The sequence below is a fragment of the Prosopis cineraria genome, unplaced genomic scaffold, assembly GCF_029017545.1.
Source record: "Prosopis cineraria cultivar Desert tree isolate PC_DT_omini unplaced genomic scaffold, ASM2901754v1 PC10, whole genome shotgun sequence".
NCBI lineage: Eukaryota > Viridiplantae > Streptophyta > Magnoliopsida > Fabales > Fabaceae > Prosopis > Prosopis cineraria.
Window position 1 is genome coordinate 17,350,345 of NW_026555341.1, and position 22,173 is coordinate 17,372,517.

Sequence of the window (22,173 nt, forward strand, 5' to 3'; positions counted from 1 at the left end):
TCCCCTCTCCAACACTATCAAAATAATCAAAGACCTCATTATGAACAATTGAATCATCTTTTACCTAGAGCAAGAAAATGGGCACACTTGACCTATATAAGCCTGGCTTAGGCACATAAGCCCTCGTTATCTCAATCAATCATTTTCTTATGTCCAACATTTATTTAGAGGGCTCAGTCCAAGCTTATAAACTTTTATTTTTTTTTTTTAATTTTCTTAAAAATTAAGTTAAACATTATAACATCACAAGAGCAATCTCATCGAGAGAGAGCTGATGTTATTAGAAGTAATTGCTTTGTAAAGCTCTAGGCAATCTCATTCAGCTGTCACTGGGATGTTTCCGTAGGTAGAAGCAATGTCAATAGCACAAGAGCAAGCCAGAATTTCAGCCATAAGACTATTTGGGACAGCAACCCTCTCCTTCCAGACTTTGACAAAATAGCCTTCATGGTCCTGTCACAATTAATCTTGAGTTCAGAACGATTCCAATTGACAGCAAAAAGTTCACATTTAGAATCCTCTTGTAAATCAGTATTATTAGCATTCCAAAACTCTAATGAAGCAAAGTTTGCATTATCTACCGCAAAAACAGGATTAAGTTCTGCAGCAGAGAAAACTGCAGCATGTCTCATCTTTCAAATGCTCCCACATAGCATGGCAATATAGGCCTTTCCCAGGTCATCCAAGAAGAGGTTGTGCAAAAACATATACTCCCACCATATTTCAAAAGAAGAGACCTGGATTGGGTCAATGCGAAGAGATAATGGACAGCCAATACCAAATGGGTTTAGCCCATTTGCAGAGGTGCTGAATAGTCTCAGGTGCTTCTTCACATAAACGGCAGATGGGATTTGGAGCACATTTTCTACTAGACTGTTTTATTGGTAGCAAGTGATTGGTTAAGAGCTCTCCATAGAAAGTGATTTACTTGGGGCGGAGACTTCAACTGCCATATACAATCCCACAAAGCATTCAGAATTAGATAAGATGAGCTTGAAAAGCAAGGCAAATTGACTCACTATGGAATATTCATTTTCCCAAAGCTAGCAGCCTACAATAACAGCACCAAAATAAATCCATCTTGAAATTATTCCAACACCGTCAAATTTTCTTTCTTTCATTGCCAGAAAATATCTATCAAATGCTTAAGTTATTAAAGAATTACAGTGTAAGAGACCAAACATAAGGTTCCGTCACTTGGTCAACAATTCAAAGGCATATTACAGAAGTATACAAAATTAAACAGACTAAAGTCTAGTCATTACTTATGACAGGAACATAGATAGGCTAATGGATGCATGAAGGTTGTTGTCAAGTTCTTTAAGTAGTTCGACGATCCTCATACTCCCATGCTAGGTTAGGCAGGCCTAGGATTTTTTTTTTTTAAGGGAAAAAAAAAGCCCTAAACCAGGCTAGCTACTCTGCTTTTTTTTTTTTTTTTTTCCAATGAGAAATATGGTAATCATTACTGAAAAAAGAATTACATAATGTTAGCCCAAGGAATTAAAACCCGGGTATACATCATAATTAAATCAATACAAACGGAATGGGGAGAGGAGACCAAAAAATTAAGATCCACTCACAGTAAGCAAAAGGTGACTGAAAATAGAGGCCTTGATGAGCCATGGCAAGGGATTTGCTATCACTAGATGATGAGCAGTGTGGGAATCATTGCCAAAATTTCTGCAGTTCTTGAAAGTGCAATAGCTTCCAACAAATGAGTTTGATCGTTACAAGGAGGGGGGGTATTTGAAAACTTTACGAGAGCTTTGGGGAAGTCTATGTTGAAATGAACCCCTATTCCATCGATCATCAGCATCAACAAAATCAGCAATGGGCTTTGAAGCTTTGGCCTCAAAAATAGGGGCGAAGTATAGAAGCTTAAGTGGGCCAAGGTCACCAACCCAGTTGTCATTCCTAAAAGGCATGTCTTTCCCATTACAGGGTTCCCCTAATGTCCCCAGATCAACTTCCTCCAAGATCTTCATTAGATTTCTCCGAAAATGAGAGCATGAGGAGCATTTAAGCTTGCTTCTGTTTGCTAAAGGCCAGCATATATTTCTCTGGGAGACACAGGACCCAAAGAGCATCAGAATTAGAGATCAGGTTTTAAGCTAATTTAACCAAGAAGCATGAGTTTTGGCTCTCAAAATCATAGCCCTCCATGCTCTTTGGGTTGACAAAGATCTTCTTCCCACTTCATGAGACTCACTTCTTGTGAGACTCAATATCTTTTAGCCCAAAGCCTCCATTCACATATACCCCAGCCACTCATTAGTTGTTCGTCAGCCATTCACATTCCCCTTCTTCCATCTTCCTCTGGTGTAGAGTCCAACATGAATATCCCATACTACCAATCTTCCCATGCTGCATCACCTGGCAGAAACCTTTAAAAGTGCATCCAATTGAAGAAAGAACAAAACTGGTGAACTTCTCTATCAATTCAACTCACCAGAAGTGGGGAAAAAAAACGACAAATAAAAATATATGAAGTCAAATTTTCTAGAAAATACCAAAGAAAGAGCAGCTTGTTGCATAGGCTATAAATTTATAGGAGTAGCTATGAGTAATGATCGCCGAACCCTCCAAGCATTGAACAGTGTCAAACAGAACAATCTTACAAATAGGAAGATAATTACTTCACAGTTCACTCCAATGAGTGATACAACATCCAAGAAAAACAAATGTAGAGCATTCAAGCAGACTTCTAAATGCCTTATAGACTATCAACATGATAGCATGCAAAAAGCACTAATTAGTGGGTGGGAAATGGAACTTATTCACATGATAATATTCCTGAAGCAAGAAAATTAATGAAAAAGATCTTTCAAAGTCCTCTTGCTTACCTAATACATGCTACGGACAAAAATATTACTACGGACCGAGTAAGCAGCCGCTGCTACAGGAGCCAGCAATTAATCTTGCAAGATTCAGACTCTTCTGATTATATTAATGATACTTTGAGTTATTGATACTTTCATTTTTCATGCATTAAAATCCAATTCCAGGACCAAATAAGTGATACCAACTTCTACTAACAGTCACCGCATGATTTGGAAAAGCAAAATATGGACATCAACATATCAAAGGAGACAAAATTTAAGAAGCAATCAACAAAAAGACAGAACAATTAAAAACGTTTACACTTTATCTATGAACAACTGCTATGTATGACTGAAGGACATCCAAAGCCAAAACAAATTCCAACATAATAGCACCTTTCCCCTCGAATCATATAGTATGGACACCAACAAACACGAAAACAAGAAAACTTAATGCAATATGGGATATTCATTTCGCCAAAGTTAGCCTCCCACAATAACAAGTTGAACCCATCTCAATATTATTCTGTATTTTGCAAAAAAATACAATAAATTTGCTTTCTTTCATAGCTGGCAAATATCAATAAGATGCTTGAGGTTCTTAAGAAATCATGCATGAGTAAGTCAAAACGTCAACTCCCAAAAGTAGAAACTTCCACAACTTGGTATGGTGACATCATTAATATCAGTTTAGCAATATTGTCAAGTTTGTAAAGCACAAATAACTCTATGGCCTGAGACCATGCATGTAAAAGCACCACACAATAGATTTTGTATAAAATAAGATGCCTACGAGTTAATAGATCAAAGTTGAGCCATAAAGAAAAAAACAAAGTCATGTTAATCCAAAAAAGAAAAAACATCTTGACAACTAGTACCAACAAAAAGTGAAAAAAACAAATATACACCAAACATGATTTAAATAACAGGCAATTGAAGCCAGCCATTATATAGTCCACAAAGTTTATTTAAATTAAACAAATTTGTTAACTATTACAATAAATTTTATCACTGAGTATCAATTATCACCAATCAAATGGATCTGGATCAAAGTATCTAGCCTTCTTTTATTGCTTTAGGAGACCTCTAGCAAAACATTTCATCAAGAAAATCCTTTGCCTTATCATTCTCACCCTTTTCCAAAAGAGGTCTAATAATTGTATCGAGAGTTACTAAATTCAGTGAGCACCCATTCTCTTTCATTTTATAGAGCATTACCTTTGCTTCATCTAACAAGCCCTCATTACACAGTCTATTGATCATAGCAATATATGCCTGAACATCCAAAGAAAGACCACTGACCAAAAGACACTGGAAATCCAAGAGAATGGGTGGGATATATAAATTCATGAAGGACAATTTGATAATTTTTTCATTTTATCTATCCTTTATGGTGTTTGTTTAAATTTTTAAAATAATTAGAATTTGAAAAAAAAAAGATTTCTGATTATTAAGAAACTACTTTCAATAGCTTCTGAAAATAATTTGATGTGATAGATAAGAGACAATGTGTTTTAAAAGGTGGGATATATAATAATATCATAAATTTTAAGATAATTAAATAACAAATTGCTTTTATAAAAGAAAAATCAAAGATATCATAAAATTTAAAAATAACTAACTGATAATCATTTTTTATTATTGTAACCCAACATAAAATAATATTTGCTTTTGATAAAATATTTTCAAAATAAATCTGTTATTATAAAATTTTTAAACTATCTAAAAACTACTTATTTTTTAATCTTAAATAAATGGGTCCAAAATCTCACTTAGGTCCTTTGGCACCTATTAATAATAAATGAAATTTTGGGAGTCCCTGTGATATTTAAATTCTTTACGTGAGATCTGTAAGTAACTTTTCCTTTTTTGGGTCAGATTTGTTATTTGGCCTCATTTTATCAAAAATATTTTCACGTATGAAAAACAGAATATCACAAATTGACGTGGTTTTTTAATGTTTAAAATTAAATTTTGAATTTTAATTGAATGAAAATATAAAAGCTCTTCTCGTTTGCCTTCAAGTGTGACTGGGCTCTCATGATCTTTGGGAGTTTAGGAGTTTTTTTTTTTTTTTTCGTAGCATAACCATCCATGTTAACGAGTTTTTCTCTAGTGACATTTACAATGGGTTTGACAAGAACATGATGGATGCAAAAATTAAAAAAGATGACTGAGGAATCTAAGGTTTGAAATTTATCTTTTGCAGAATTTTTTTTTCCTCAATTTTCAGAACTTGGATCTGATGGTATTTTTTTTTTTTTCCTGTGTTGATCACAAGCTGCTCTGTATTTGCTCTGCATAGGCATCTTGTTACATATCAACCTATGTAGGTATGCCATTTATATTTTATCTTTTAAAGGAAAAATTGCACTGGGGAGCCTTTGACCTAACATAGTAAAAAGGATTTCTAAAACCTCATTGCAAGTCTGGGATATTAAATTGAAATTAAAATTTAGTGGGAAATTACAAGATTGTCCCCTTCTCTTTGCAAGTAATTTAGCTGAAACAGAGCATTCTCTTGCCTTGGAGAGTCACCAATTTGAGTAACGGCACCACTCTTGCTTCAAACAAACTGTGCAAATGTCAATCTGACAACAAAACCACCTATCTAAGAACAAGAACAATATCCAAGAGAACAAGAGTGACCACCTCATCTATGTGCTTTTCCACTCATTCTTGTTCTATTTCAGTCTGCAACAGAGGATTCTGAGAAAGATGATGAAGAATAAGGGAAGAACAAATGAACTAAAATTTCATCAGACCATAGATAAATTTTGTTTATTTCCCTACTAAATTTTGTTCATTGTTCATTTCATTGGAATGGAATTGTTGCATTATATTAATCATATTATAAATTGGAAGTTGAGGAGAGATTCACAATCAGAGGCTACATTTTGTTTTTTTTTTTTAAGTAGCATTACAAACAAGTCCAGTGGGGAAATGAATAACTTTTAGTAGGAAAATGAACAATAATATATTTGAATGACTTGTTTGATCCCAAGTATGGGTTTCATACCAATAGAATATGCTCACGCTGATAGAATTTTATGTTTGAATTACTTTTACATCACCCTAATGTGTGTGGTTAATTACCTTATGATAGTTGTTAATTTTCCTACTGCACTTATTCGTTATAATACTGACTTGAAAGAATTCCAAATGTTAGTTTCATATTGGTAGAACATTCTCATACTTGTAGGATTTCATGTTTGAATGACTTGTTTATCATCCTAGTGTATGTAGTTAATTACTCTATAACATTTATTAATTTCTCTACTACATTTATTCATTACAACACTAACTTGAAAAAATCCCAAGTGTTGGTTTCATATCAATAGAACATTCTCATACTAGTAGTATTTCATGTTTGAATGACTTGTTCATCACCCTAGCATGTGTAGTTAATTACCCTGCAATAGTTGTTTATTTCCCTATCGCACTTGTTCGTTACAACACCGACTTAAAAGAATTCCATGTGTTGGTTTCATACAGGTAGAACATGCTCATACTAGTAGAATTTCATGTTTAAATGACTTATTCATAACTCTAGTGTATGTGATTCATTACCTTACGACAATTGTTATTTTCCCTACCACACTTTTTCATTACAACATTAACTTAAAGAATTCCAAGTGTTAGTCTCATACCTATAGAACATGCTCATTAGTCATATCGATTGGATTTCATGTTTGAATAACTTGTTCATCACCCTAGTTTATTTGGTTAATTACCCTACGACAGTCATTAATTTTTCTACCACACTTGTTCATTACAATACTGACTTAAAAGAATTCTAAGTGATGGTCTCATACTAGTAGAACATACCCATAATGGTAGGATTTAATGTTTGAATGACTTGTTCATCACCTTAGTATGTGTGGTTAATTATTCTACTATAGTTGTTAATTTTTCTATTGCACTTGTTCGTTACAACACTAACTTGAAAGAATTCTAACTATTGGTTTTGTACTGATAGAATATTCTTATACTAATAGGTTTCATGTTTAATCATTAAAATCAAATTCCTTGAAGACTCGATCAGGGAAAATTCTTATGTAGGGACTTTGATGATAGAAGTGTCACTAATCTTCACGCACACTAGTTTAAGTCTTGGGGACAAGTTTGGGAAGCTTCAATACATGCATCCTCCAACTTCAGAAGCTGATGATCCATGGCAACCCAAGTCAAAAAAACATCTTTTTAGGTCACAGTTATTGGCCATACATCTCAAACTTTAGTCTTCACCTGTTCTTGAATCCTATTGCTGGCCACTAAATATTCAAAACCTCAACTGCTCAAGATAATCGGTGCTCACATTTGGTTTCAAGGTGTCCTCTAGAGTGTAGAGAGGCGAGGACAATCTTATCATTCCCACTGATTTTAATTTCAATTCAATATCTTAGATTTATAGTGAGTTTTCAAAAATTCAGGGCTTTTTTTTTTATTATGTTTGGTCAAAGGGTTTTTACTGAAATTTGTTTTCTTTTAAAAAAATTGATTTTACTATCTCCCTGAATTTTCTTACACAGTAGCAAAATTGCCCTACTCTCAAATTATGTAAAAAGTCTAGACCTTTTTCACTACTAGAGAAATTCAAATTGGCAAGGGATTATATATTCTTCTCTAAAATGCCAAATTAGTAAGAAAATTAGCGAGAAAAGTGAATTTCATAGCTCAACTTAAAAATTAGCAAAAAAAAAATATTAGGAGATTGCCAATTTCACTCTAAATAATAAAATTGTCAAGGAAAATAATGAGCTATTTTTATACCTCTCTAAATAAGAAAATAAGCAAGAAATTAGCTAGAGATTTTGTATTTTTCTATAAAATAAGATAATTGTGAAGTATTTTTATGCATCTCTAAAAATAAATAAGTAGCAAGAAATAATAAGACATTTTTATGCCTCTCTAAAGATAAAATTATTATTGAAATATTAAAATGTTAGTGAAGGAATTAGTAAGAAATTCCATCCTTAGCTAATCGTTACCCAAAAAAAATTTTGATAATAAATTTTAATTATATTTTAATTATTTTCATATAAAAATAAAAATAAAATTTAAAAATTGATAAAATATTTATAATAAAATTATTTAATATTTATTATTTGTTTCGTTTTAAGTTTATTTTTCTAACAAACATAATATTTTATTGATAAATATAATATGAATAGTTGTATGAATATAAATTAATTTATCATATTGATAATTGAAAATAAAATACAATATATATTTATATTTTAATAATATATTATTTCATATATATGTGTAGTTAGATAATATATATAAATTTTTCATACAATAATTGTATGTACATTTTAGTTGATAAGAGATAAGATAAGTTAAAAGACTTAAACAAGTTAAGTTTGGAGCTTAAAAGTTAAGTATTGGCTTGACATAAATATAATAAATATGTGATATGATAGTTGGTCAATTATAAAGCGTGAGAGGATAGGTGATGTGATATGAGTTGACATACCGTTAGCATTCCATAGCCATTTATAAATGTGAACATGTTTGATGAGGGATTAATCTCCTAAAATTAGCCAGGACATGCATTTCATCACTAAAATTAGCAAGTGTTTTTTTGCTAAGAAATTAACAAGAAATAAAAATCCCTCACTTATTTCCCATTTAGTAAGGGAATTGTCTCCTAGCTAAATTGAATTTTTCTAGTAGTATTTGATACATTCTTTCCTACTTAATTTACTAGAAACATCGTCCTAAGCGCATATATATAAGAAGCTGCCTCCACTGGCATATATGAAGAAAAAGTTATATTGTTTTAACCTCCATAATGATATAGTTATCTTATTCAAGAAGCTATTATCGCACAGACCGATGCACAACAGATCCCTTTTTTTTTTTTTGGCCAATAATACATTTTCACTTTTTAGATAACACTTTTAGTTTTAGACTTCTTTTATGGAAGCCTGAAGACATGTACAAATATTTTATGAAAAAAATAAAAGAATTAATATTATTGACCATAATTTATTTTTGGTTGATTCATGGAATATTATTGACAGCATTAAACAATGTGAGTGAAAAAAAAATGTGAATGGGATTTAATGAAGTGGAGAATGTTTTATCTTTTTAAAAATTTATCATTTTATAATTTATTAATTTATTTTAGCTTTTATAATTTAATATTTTGTAATTTAATAATTTATTCAAGATTTTTGCAATATACAAAATAATAATTTTAAATAAAATCATCCAAATAATTTGACCAACCATGTTTTTACTAAAATAATTTATTTTAAGCTGAATTTAAATTAAATTATCCAAAACAAATTTTTTACTAATTTTTTTTAAGAATATTTAAACATAAATTGCATTATAGTCACGAACTTTAATTATAATTGAGAATTGTTTAGTTTGTCTAACTAATTTACAAAGCAAAGTTTCATTCTAATTTCAATTGAAATTTTTTTAATTCAATCACACTTAATAGTATTCTTTTTTATTGACGTCACATGTAATAATAGGTCTGGAAGAAGGATGTTCGATTGCGTTTTCAAGGCAAATAATAAATAAAGAATAAGAATAATCAACTCAAAATATGAGACATCATATAATCATGCTCCTAATGGAAACTTCATCTTTCGCTCGCTCAAGTTAAATGCCACAGAATGGCTTTACTTAATAATGGAAGCTTTCTCTCCGTCACAATTTAAAAAACATTTTAAAATAAACTCAATATTTTAAAATATAAGACATTTTAACAAAAATAAAATTTTATTAATAAAAATTTTAAATATCACTCTTCCCTTTATATTCTCTCTTTAATATTATTTCACAAATTAAATATTAAATAAAAAATTTTAAAAAAATTATATTTTTATTTTAAAAAAATAATGTTATAAATTGTATTTAATAAGATTTTTTAATATGTGTAATTTTTATCTAAAACTATCTTATAAATTGAGGTTAAGGTAGTATTATTTTTGGGGCTCATGGCCAGACTCATATCATTGCTCCATCCCATTGCAATTGAGGTTTCTTGTGAAAGAAATCCTGAATCCCATGCCACCAAAATATGGTATCTTGGTGTAGGGAATGAAACTAAAGTAGACGCAAATGAGCTCAAAATCTGTAAAAATAAACGGAAGAAAACCTTATCTTTGTTTGATATGCCATGAAATGATATTAGACTAATATTATTAGTTATATATCCTATAGTTTAACATTGTTAGTGCTACACCATCATCCTTCTAAGTATATTTAAAAATAGACTGATTAACATTATGGCCAAAAAAACCTATAGGGACCTAGAGAAATTACAAAAAAGTATAAAAACAAATAACAAAACATGATAAAATTATAAGAACTAAGAGCTAGCTTAGTTTATGTTTTTTAAAAACAATTTTTTGTTTTTTAAAAATAAAAATATAGCTTTTAGCTCTCTATACTTTGGTCGCGTTTTGTTTTTTATCATTATATTTTTTTAATATTTTAAGTCCTTACACTTTATTTTTTTTATTTTAAGTTCCTACAAGGTTTCTACACTTTATTCATAAAGGAACCTAAAATAATAAAAAATAAAAGTATAGGGATCTAAAATACTAAAAAAAGTGTAGAGACTAATAGCAAAATACGAGCAAAGTACAGGAACTAAAAGTTATATTTTCCCAAAACTCATTTAAATAAGTATTTTGAATTTAATTCTTTTAAAAAATTTCATTCTTTTAAAAACAAAAAAATGGAAAAATCTTAAAGTTGTTTTTGTTTTATTTTTTAAAATACATTATACTTGATTATTGAAAACTATAGTCACATTTACCAATGATGGGAACTATGAGCTTGTTTAGTTTATGTTTTAAAACAGTTTTCTGTTTTTAAAATAAAAAATAAAAAAATTGATTTAGATAAGTATTTGAATTTGATTCTCTTAAAAAAATTCATTTTTCTTTTTTAAAAAAAATTAATCAAATATATTATACTTTGTTATTGGAAATTACAGCTACAATTACCAATCACTATCATAAGTCATCATCATTAACTATGGTTTAACCATAAAATTAATAAAGGGGTAGGATTGGAAAAGTAAAAGGAAAAAAGTGGAGAGGCCTCTAATCCACTTCATGACACCCATTTTTATCCATTATTTTTTGTGCATGTGTACACGTTAGATGAACATTTTTTTTTTTGAAAAACAGCAATCAAGGACTGCTGAACAAAATTTATAATTGTTGTCAAAATTTAAATAAATATTTGTTAATTTGGATTAATCTTTTATTAATAAATATTCATTTAAGTTTTAACAATAATTTATTTTAAATTAACAATATTTTATTTGGGCTTATTTTCCATTCGGTTTTGATAACAATTAGTCATTAATTGATATAAATTTTTATCAGTGGTCCTTGATTACTATTTTTTCTCTTTTTTTGTGCCATTTGATGAACTTAAAAAACAAGATTTAATGAGTGTTTAAATTAAAAAAAATTTACAACTAAGGTTAGCGAATTGAGATTAAAAAAAATCTAAGACTTTAATGTGATTTATATTTTGATAGCTTTTTTTTAAGAAGTTAATTAAATGAATTAAAAATTTTTTAAATAATTTAATTCAAAAGCCAGCTGAAATATATGATAATAAAATTGTACATGAATTTTCTTATATATATTTTTTGTGGCTAATTGGATATTTTTAGGAAAGAATATTAAATTTAAAAAACATTTTTTTAAAAAAATAAACTACAAATATAAAATACAATAATACATATAAATTTTTTTAAATAGGTAGAATTAAATAATAAAATTCAAAACATTCAATTATAAAAATATAAAATAAATTCCTAAATTAAAAGATATTTAATTCATATGAGCAACAATTTTATTTTAAAAAGGTAGAATTAAAGAATATAAAATAAAAATTAGTTTAAATGATATAATTTGAGAACTAGTTTAGACGTATAATGAAAAAAAGAATTTAAATTTTACAATATATATTTGTATGATTAATTTGATATTTTTAGAAAAGAACAATTAAAATTTAAATTATTGCAATTGTATTTTAAAAATTATTTTGAATGTATATAACATAAAAGACATGAATTTTACTATATATATTTTGGTCACTCAATTTAATATTTTTGTAAAAAATAAACTTTAAATTTCATTTTTTAAAAAATTTGAATAAAAAATATTTCATAGTTGGGGTATTTTTGCAATCTAACCAACAGTAACTAGCTATTAAACGCATATTTTCTATATTAAAATAGTTTCACTTTAAAAACCATATTGTTAAATTTCAACTAAATCTTTTTTTTTTGGCCAAGTAAATTACAATTATATCTATCCAGTTTACACGACACATTATGTAAAAAATATGCTATTTATCTACCAACAAAAATATGCTATTTAAAATATATTGAGTAAAGATTTCACCAAAAAATATATGTATATGAGTAGCCAGAATGAGGGTATCTGACATATACAGCTACTTTCAAGTTTCAACCATCATCACTGTATGATGCACGTTGAAAGAAAAGCTCCATCTCCTAGCTTCAACAAAAAACGCTTTTCTAGGCTCTAACGGTCGTTTACCTTTTTGTTTTTTTTTTTTTTCCAAACAAGATTTTAATCTAGATAATGGGTTTTATATTCTCTATCTAAAGTTTGAACCATCCCAATCTCAATTGAAAAGTAATTCATAGCATTTATGATGGTAACATGTGTAGGTTTAAGAAAAGAATGTCCACAAAGATCAAAGAGAGAATTGGAGGGATAGTGATTTGGCTAGGTATAATTACATGTTTTCATAATAGTTTTTTTTTCAAAGACTAAAAAAAATTGTTTTGAAAATGTGTTTTTAACTTTTATCTGTTTTGAAAAACAAAAAAAAATTAAAATTTTTTCTGAATAACTAAAAAACTAAAATTACTTTTTATTCTGAAAAATTTTTAAAAAAGGCAAAAAAATATAATGCTAATTATTTTTTCACCGTTTATTTCAAAAATTTAGATTAGTTTTTCAAAATAATAATTCAAACAAATTTTTTTTTCCATAAGAACATAAAACTAGAAAATAGAACCAAACATGCCCTGAGGGCTTGTGTGGTTTATGTTTTTAAAAATAAAAAAAATCAAAAGAACTTGTTTAGATAAATGTTTTAAATTTAATTGTTTTCAAAATTATTCTCATTTTTTAAAAAAAATAGAAACATCTTAAATCTATTTTCATTTCATTTTATTTTTAAAATATATTATATTTGATTAGTGAAAATTACAATTACTTTGACAAGTAATTATCATAAATTACCATCATTAATCGTTGGTGATCATCACTGTTGATCGATTTTTAATTTTAAAACTCTAAACACAATTAAATAACTTTTTTATTTTATTTTTAAAAACTATATTATAAAATTGTTTTTTAAGGATAAAGAATAAAAATAAAAATCAAACGCACATTGAGCCTCCAGCTTTGGTTTCGTGGCAAATCACACCGAACTATACATATTATATAAGTTTGAAAAGACATATTATAAAAGCAGCAAGTTATACTTTAGAACCCTAATCTTGCTTATCTTATCAATATGCCCCAACTCAACACTTAAATGGGCTTGGGCCAAAACCTAATCCACCAAAGGTGTACAATGGACTAAATCCAACAGATTTTTTCTAATATGAAAAATAGTACTAAAATAAAAATAGATTACAAACTAACAAGGTAGTGTTATCATACATTCTTTTTCATGATCCACCACCTTAGCACGATTAGGTGAAGGTTGATTAAATATCACATAATACTCAAAGCTATTAAGGGTTTGTGTAGCTAGCAAATAAACACAAGAATTGACCTCCTTATATATGAAATTTAATCTAACATTCCAATCTCCATACAAAAAGTGATCTAACTTGGTAAATTATGTTTTTGAAGGGATGCTAAACTATGTCACAATGAGATACTAGATTAACTGTCTCAACACAGTCAGTGAAAAATTGGACATTATGGACATTCCTATTCCAACATAATTGTAAGCCATAGATGATTCCAAACGCTACAGTGATGACAAGAGATAGCAACACATGTTAGAATTAAAATCACAAATACATAGTGCATTATCGTCTCTAATTACACCGCTACACTTACCAACACCCTCTTTGAAAGATCCATCAACATCAAGTCTCCTGGCGTCACAGGTAGGTCTTATACCCATCAACGAACGCTATGTCTAATCCATCTGTCTATCATGTAGGACTACTTACGTAAGTGCTCCTTCATCTCTTCCATGATATTTGTGGATTCCCAGGAATTAGGTGGAAGATATTGATTTCTTTCTACTTAATTTCCTCTAAGTTTTCTTTTAATGTCCGTTTTATAACAAAAAATGGCTTTCTTCTCTCACTCTTTGCAAATTCAGAAGCTACTCACATGTTCAGTGGTAACGAACGCGAAAAGACCAACAGAAGAGCACGTGTGAGACTATTAGGCAGAGATGGACAGCTGAATGATTTTCCTGAGAATCCTTTGAAAGCTAAAAAGGTTGTTGAAGGATCTGAGTGTCTTGTTCAATAACCGTGAGCTTAAGGACAAAAATTAATCATTTAGGTCCTATTTGGTTCCTAAAAAAAAATGGAATTAAAAAAATAAAGATAAAAATGAGATTATTAAAAGTAATAGTAAACCACATTCATAAATTAAAGGAGAAGGATAATTTAATTCATGAGTTTGAGAACTATGATTCATGATATTTTTGGAGGGTGTGATAATTTTCACATTTATAATATATATTAATGAGTTTTATTATACTTATTATGAGAAGAAAAGTGATTTAATTCATTTTTAGGTTGATTTTTTCAATCCGTTTTATTCCATTCTTTTTTAATAATCAAAGGAAATCTTAGAGGCTTTTTGATGTGTTCCAATTTTTGTTTAAATTATTTTGTAATACAATTTATGAAATTGTTTTTTAAAACAAAATAAAATGAAAATATGTTTGATTATATTGATTCAAAAACAGTTTTATAATTAAAAAATTGGTTAATAGTGATGATTGCTTGTAGTTAATGATGGTGGTTTATCACAGTAGCTGGTTAAATTAACTATGGTTTTCAATAGTCAAATGTTGTGTGTTTTTGAAAACAAGAAAAATAAAATAAAAACAACTTTAAGATGTTTTCATTTTATTTTTTAAAAACAAAATATAAGAATAGTTTTAAAAAAATTAAATCCAAAATACTTATTTAAAAGAGTTTTTTTTTAATTTTAAAAAATATAAAACAGTTTTTGAAAATAGAAATCAAACATGTCCCTATATTTCTTCACTTATACTCATCTACACTATATTTTCACATTCATACAAATCAACAATATTGCACCTCAATCTCCAAATTTATATGATGGGAGAATATCAATAAAGGATCTAGGAAACTATTTAATATCAAACAAGAATTTTTAACAAGTAAAAATTAATAATTAATAAGTGACATTCAAGTTTTGACAAGTATCTTATCTGTTTAAGTCTTTATCTAATATTAAATAATTTTAACGATCTTTCATTGATATTCTCCCTTATATGATTTGCAATTATTTTTGTTGACATTTTTTATTATTTCAACATAGAATGACAAAATTAGCATAGATTGGTAGCCTGCAAAAAAAGATGTGATGATGAGAGCGGAGTCTTGGTAGAAACTTTTAAATAATACTCTATCTTATTCAAAATATAAGATACTTTTATAAAATTTACAAGGATTAAGAAAAGTAATTAAAAAATAGTTTGTATTATTATAATGATTTAAAAAAATATCACTATTTTCCAAGATTAATTTCAAATTCAAATCATTCTATCTTTATTACCTTTCTTTTCTTTCTTATATAATAGTCCCTTCAGTCCAAAGTATAAGCAACTCCCGTCAACTAATTTTAGTTCAAAATAAAAGCAATCTCGTACATATAAAATATTTTCTCTATTTTTCTCCTTGTATTTATTAATCTAGACATTTGTATAAATATATCTCTTACTCATCATAAACTAGATTGGTAATTGTGATTAGAGGTAAAAAAAAAAAAGCAACATATATTTTTATGAAAATAAAGACTTTATTGTTATGTAAATTTTTTTCAAAAACTGCTTATATTTTAAACTTGGAGAGAGTATATCTCCACAATATAATTACTAAGGACATTTGTGAAAAGGAAATAATTAAATGCCATTCAATTTTTTTAGAGTGTCTTCATTGTCTGATAGAAAATGTTTTATATTTTGGACACAATGAGTAATTAATACTAAGACCAACAAGCGCATAGCTCTACTAGTTGGTCTGGTCAATCGCATTAATTTAACCTGTGATCTCCTGTTTGAGACAAAGGCATTAAAAATATGTTGTATGAACTTTGCCACCCTTGTGGTCCTGTCACACTCAATTTGGATTAGTCAAAGTCCAATGTGATTTTCAAATACCAAAAAAGAATCAGGAAAAAGATAATATTGAAAAATGCAGGGCCACACTCCGGATTATTTTAGCCTGGCAGGAAGAGATTTACATGATACATAACCATTTATTGTTCCTGATCCATAATCTTATGAACATATCCATCAGACAAGTTATATATATTGAGAGGGAAACTAAAACTTTGTACCAAGGTTTCCACTGCTGGTCCATGACTCTTGTACTTGTAGTGAATACTGCAAGTTCCAAAGGACATCCTCTATTGAAGGTCGCTTATTTGGAACCTTACATAGACAGTTGATTGTGATTTGAATTGCAGTCCTTAGTGATTCATATGCATAAGTTCCTTGGATGGTTGGATCTATTGCACTTCTCAGTGTTGATGCTGCTTCTGATAATCCTCTCTCCAACTGAAATAATAAATGATCAAGAGGGAATTAAATATGACAGATGAAATGATTTGGGCCACTTTTTTTTTTTTGGGGGGTATTATTAATATTGAATAATGAGTGTTTATTATGACCCATTAAAAGATAAGAATATAATGGATTAAAGAAATAAAGAATATCATTGATGGAATCTTCAAAGAATTTAATATTTAAAAAAGACTTTTAACAAGTAAACAATAATAATTAAGACTAAAGGGCACATTTAATAATTTAACTTAATACAAGGTTTCATTTTAATCCCTTAATTTTATAAAGTGTTTTTTTTGTCTTATAACTTTAACATTATTACTTTCATTAACAAAAAATCTATATATTAAACTTTTAAATATTGACAAAATATTATCAAATGTTGACATATTAAGTTTAATTTTTTAAAATAAAAATGATTGGCACCAAAAATAATCATTTGAAACTAATAGTATTCGGATTATAGGACTAAAAAGATACTTTATAAAATTAAAGAATTAAACTGAAACTTTATATAAAGTTAAAGGATTAAAGGTATAATTTAGTCAACAATTAACAAGTGAAGTTATTGTTTTAACAAATATCCAATTCGATCAAATTCTCATTAGAAATTAAATTCTTTCAGGAGTATTTCATCAATATTCTCCCTTAGAGAAATAAGAATAAAAACAAATTAAATTATCTAAGCGTAATAAAAACTAATACCATATATTACAAATATGATAATCACCATACTTTTTACAAATTTTATGAAACACGATTCTCAATCTTATAAAATAAATTACTCTTCCCATCATCATGAACTTGGTTGACTCATCTACCTTCCACATTTTGGTCTTTTTTTTTTCCTTTTTTTCTTAATTCGATCCATTCTCTCTCTCTGTTTTTTTTTTTTTTTGGTGGTAACTAAACGGCCATATATCTCCTCAAGGGGGTCTGAACTTTGAAATATGTGTGCAAGATATTAGCAAATTTTATGATTTGTGAAGATATTATAAATCTGAGATTATCTAGCTTGGCACAGAACATGTTAACTGGGTACCTCATCTTTCAAATCCTCTATTTCACTGGAAGAGGAAAGCCGTTTGCCAGTAATAACTTCAAGAAGAATAACGCCCAACTGATAAATGTCTTCTTTTTCTGCTGCTGGATCAGTTCTGCACATGTAGATGAAAATCAAATAATATAATTGCACTGATCATGACTAATAAAACAGAGAAAAGTTAAATTGATTTTGATAAGATTCACATTTGACCTTTCCACTAATTGTTAATTTTTTGTTCCCCTTTCTGAATCATTCAAATTTGTCTACATCAATAGTTGTTTTATTTTTGATAAAATGACAATTTGACTTTTAAACTATAAGCTTTGGAGTATCTGGGCTCTTGAACTCTTTTTTTTTTTTCACCCCTAAACTCTTAAAATCATGGCAAGCTCTCTTATGTTGTTAATTTTAACTATTAATTGATTAAAAAATTATAGAAAATAACCTTAAGAATTACAAAAAAGGGCCAAATGAATCACATGAAAGGACCCAAAAATTACAATTCAACGACCTATAGTAAGAGTTAAATTGCCATTTTACCCCTTCCCCCATTTTTTTAAATGGAGTATTCAGTATCTTAAGCTTGTCCCAAATTAAGTTGAAGAGACTTAACAAAGGTTAGACACATCCCAATCAAGTCAGGATGAGACTCTTTCAAGTAAAAACTCTATTGCCAATATGCATTTTTAAGATTCAAACTTGAGATGCCTTGTAAAAATCAAATGAACAAAGGGTTGGTTCTATCAATAATTGTTGGTAGTACGACAAATACCTTGCGCCATGATGGGGGCCACTTTGCTCAAGAAGAGTACTCTCAAAACCATTCTGAAAATTGGAAAAAGAAGATACATATCGTCTGGAGTAAGAATGAGTTACTAGCTAAAAATTATAATACCAATAGAATCCATCACTTTCTGCAAACTCTCAGACCTAATTACCTTATATAGCAATGGAATATTATATCCACTAACTTTTGGGTTGAGATTATCATCTAGCAAAATGTTGTCAATCTTTAAATCGTTGCCAAATATGCCAGGAACAACCCCTGTGTGCAAGAACTGGGTCCCTCTTGCAATTCCTATGCTTATTGCCATTCTCTGTGGCCATTTCAGCACTTGCTTCTTTCTCAAATCTATCAAATCAAAATAAGCGTCCAAGTCATTGACTCGTTATTATTAATGTATCAATATCAACATGCATAATAAAATAAGCAAAATCGTATTTAAATAAAATCCCCTAAATTTTGGATTATGCGCATATAACTTTCCTAATATTCATAACTTCACAATGAAGCCCTAATTTGTCTGTTACTTTACTAATATAATAAAAACATAACTAGGGTAGTTATTTGCACATAATTTAGAATTTAAGAGAGTTATTTACACATCACACGAAGTTTAAAGGGATTACCTGGGAAAAAAAAATCCAGGGAAGTTTAATTTGTATAAGAAAATGACAAATTTCTCCATAATCTAGCTAAAATATATAATAAACCACATTATTCAGAAATTATAAATGTGAAACTTATTATAAATTTCAGTTACCTAAAGTATGTGGGTAAAGATAAGGTTTCAAACTTACCCAATGTAAATATATATATATATATATATATGACAGATTTTTTATAGCTATTTATGATCCTGTCTGCATAAGAATCCCTGAATTTGTGTAATTGTGTTACCTGAAAGATGATATCTCAATGACCCATTTGAAAAGCGCTCAAGGACAATGAAGACTGTGCTTCTTGGTTGAGAATGGTCTTGAGGAGTAATGAGACAGTGTCCTAGCACACTTACCAAATGTCTGTGCCTCAGACTGGGTAACACCTCTATGTGTTTCTTCATCAGACTTGGGTCAAGTTCTTGTGTGTTACTTCTACACAGTTGAAAAGGACCTCTGAACCATCACTGAGCCAACCTTTATATATCTGTGTGTAAGTAAAATAAATACAGCTCAAGTGGGTGAGTACTAAAATTAAACACCATTAAATTATAACTCTGGTCTTGTGGTTGTGTGGGGTCGATCTTGTATCTCATTATTCATTACATGGGAATCTTTCTTTTACTCTTTTTTTTTTTACCTTGCCTTTAGATCCTTCTGATATTAGATTTGATGGATCAAAGTTGTTTGTTGCTTCTTCAATGTCCTCTGATGTGAAAATTCTGTATGGTGGGAGTCCAAGTGCAGATAGCCTCATTGTCTGAGGAACACGTCCTTTTCCCAAAGATCAGATTAGTTGTCATTATAAAAGTAAAAAGGAACAACAAGCAGAAAATTTTGAGTTACAAAGCTTCTGGGTCAGGCTTAGAATCATTAGAATATCATTTTATAGTTCTGTATTATAGTACTATTTAATGGTCGTAAGCAATGGGTTCAGATCTAGAGAATCCAACCTTGAATAAAAATAAATAAATACATCAATAAATAAAACAAGATTGGGAAGAAAATTTTGTTTTATATGCAAGTAAGATTCGGAAGGGAAAAAAAAAATTACAATGCATCATAGTTTGACTTAAAATTAAATTTGTATTATATTTATAAAATGCTGCATTTAGTATGAATAAAAATAATTCATAGTTGAAATCTTTTAATTTATATCTGATAAATTTCTTAATCAAATAAATATTGTTAACTCACAAAAGTTAACTTATATGAATAATTACATTCAAGATCAAATTATAAAGTTATTAATAAATCATTACTGTTTCAACATTTTTACAATTATATCAGATATCATATGAACCTATATATATATATATATATATATATATTTGTTGTTAAAAACTGAAAGTAAATTAATCGCATGACCATAAATGAGAGTTAAGAATTGAATGATGCATTTTAACCAAAGAATGACAAATTCATTTCAAAATTCAAACCAAACAACTTTCGGTACCAAATCAAATGAAAAGATGGATTTACTTGAATCAATGTTTGGTCTTCGGAGCTTATGAGTAGCAGATCTGTCTAAATCTTTATCATCATCTGCTCTGTCTTCTTTGCACTTCCTCCATACGAACACAATGAACAGTGACAGAATCACAGCGAATCCAACAGAACCTCCAATGACTCCAATGGTTGCAAGAATTCTCATACCTGTCTCCTTCTTCTGGCTTCTCTCCACAGGCTTCACAGCTATGGCCTTCTCCTTAATACAGTATGAAGATGGATGTTGATGCATGCCTGTTAAGCTTCTAGCTGAAAAGCAGTTCCCAGAATACAACACCGTGCGATTTGAGGACTTTGATGATCCAAAACAAGGTGGAAATTTCCCCATTAAAAGGTTGTCCGAGAGATTCACAAATGTTAGCTTTGAACTACAGTTTATGTTCACAGAGGAGTCACCAGTAAGCTGGTTTTGAGCTAAGTTTATGTGGACAATGGAAGGAAGAGAGAACAGAGAAGGTGGGATGGGTCCAGAAAATTCATTGGAAGAGATGTCAAATTCTTCAAGTTTGTGAAAATACATGATTCTGGAGGGAATCTGAAACCTAAAAGAATTGTATTTCAGGATAATTCTAACAATTGTTACCCAGTGAGGGGAATTCAGAACCCAGTTTGTTTTCACCCAGATTAAGTTCTTCAAGAAAAGCTAGTGCTTTCAGATCTGGGACACTGCCATTGAACAAATTATCAGCCAGATTCAGAACCCTGAGACTTTTTATAAAACGGATTGATGATGGGATTTCACCATCTATGTGATTTGAGCTAATGTTCAGAACTTCAAGTGACCAGAACCTGTCTATCTTGGCAGGCAAAGGACCCCACAAGCCTAAAGACACAAGTGACAGTACCTTCAAACTTGACAGTTTCGTCAACACAGTGAAGAAAGAATCAATGGAGAATCTTTCTGAAAGAGTTTGAGAAGATGATGACGAGACCTTGTCCCCAACAATGGTTTATTCAGTCACATGGCCGTTGGAGCAGACAATCTTGAGAGAAGGTGACGGAGGGAGATAGCAGAAGTTGGTCCATTTCCTCCATCCTCTAAGAACCTGAGGATACTCAAGCAACCTCTCAGCCTGGGAAAAGAATTCTTCTCTCGCTTGTGATCAATTTTGCCGTTGAAATCGGACCAAGAAGAGCAAGAATGATTGTAGAGAACAAAGAAAAACGAAGAAACCGAGAAAATTTCATGTTCTCCAGGAGACAAAAAATTGGCATTTGGCATGAAGAACGAAGCAGAACTGAGAATTGTGACTGACACGAACAGTAATTTCTCAAACACCTTTGTGCAAGAATCGCTTGAGCAAATGGCTTGTTATATCATAGCAGTCCAATAATTTACATAGAAAGTTCATTCCGTTGCATAATGATTGCGAGAAAAGAAGATTTTTTCTTTTTACGAGGGATAAGAGAAAATCACCAAGGTAGAGTAGGTAGGAAAATGAGGACAAGACTCAAAACTTTGAAAACGGAAAAGAGGAAATCTGAGATCAGGAAAGAGCGAGAATTGAAAAGGTGAGTCTGGGTGATGCCAGCATG

General features: G+C 29.5%; 1 pseudogene; it reads right to left on the bottom strand.

The window, feature by feature from the left end:
• Positions 1 to 16,246: 16,246 nt before the first annotated feature.
• LOC129322464 (probable LRR receptor-like serine/threonine-protein kinase At1g14390) lies at positions 16,247 to 21,825 on the bottom strand (annotated as a pseudogene).
• Between the last annotated feature and the right edge of the window lie 348 nt (positions 21,826 to 22,173).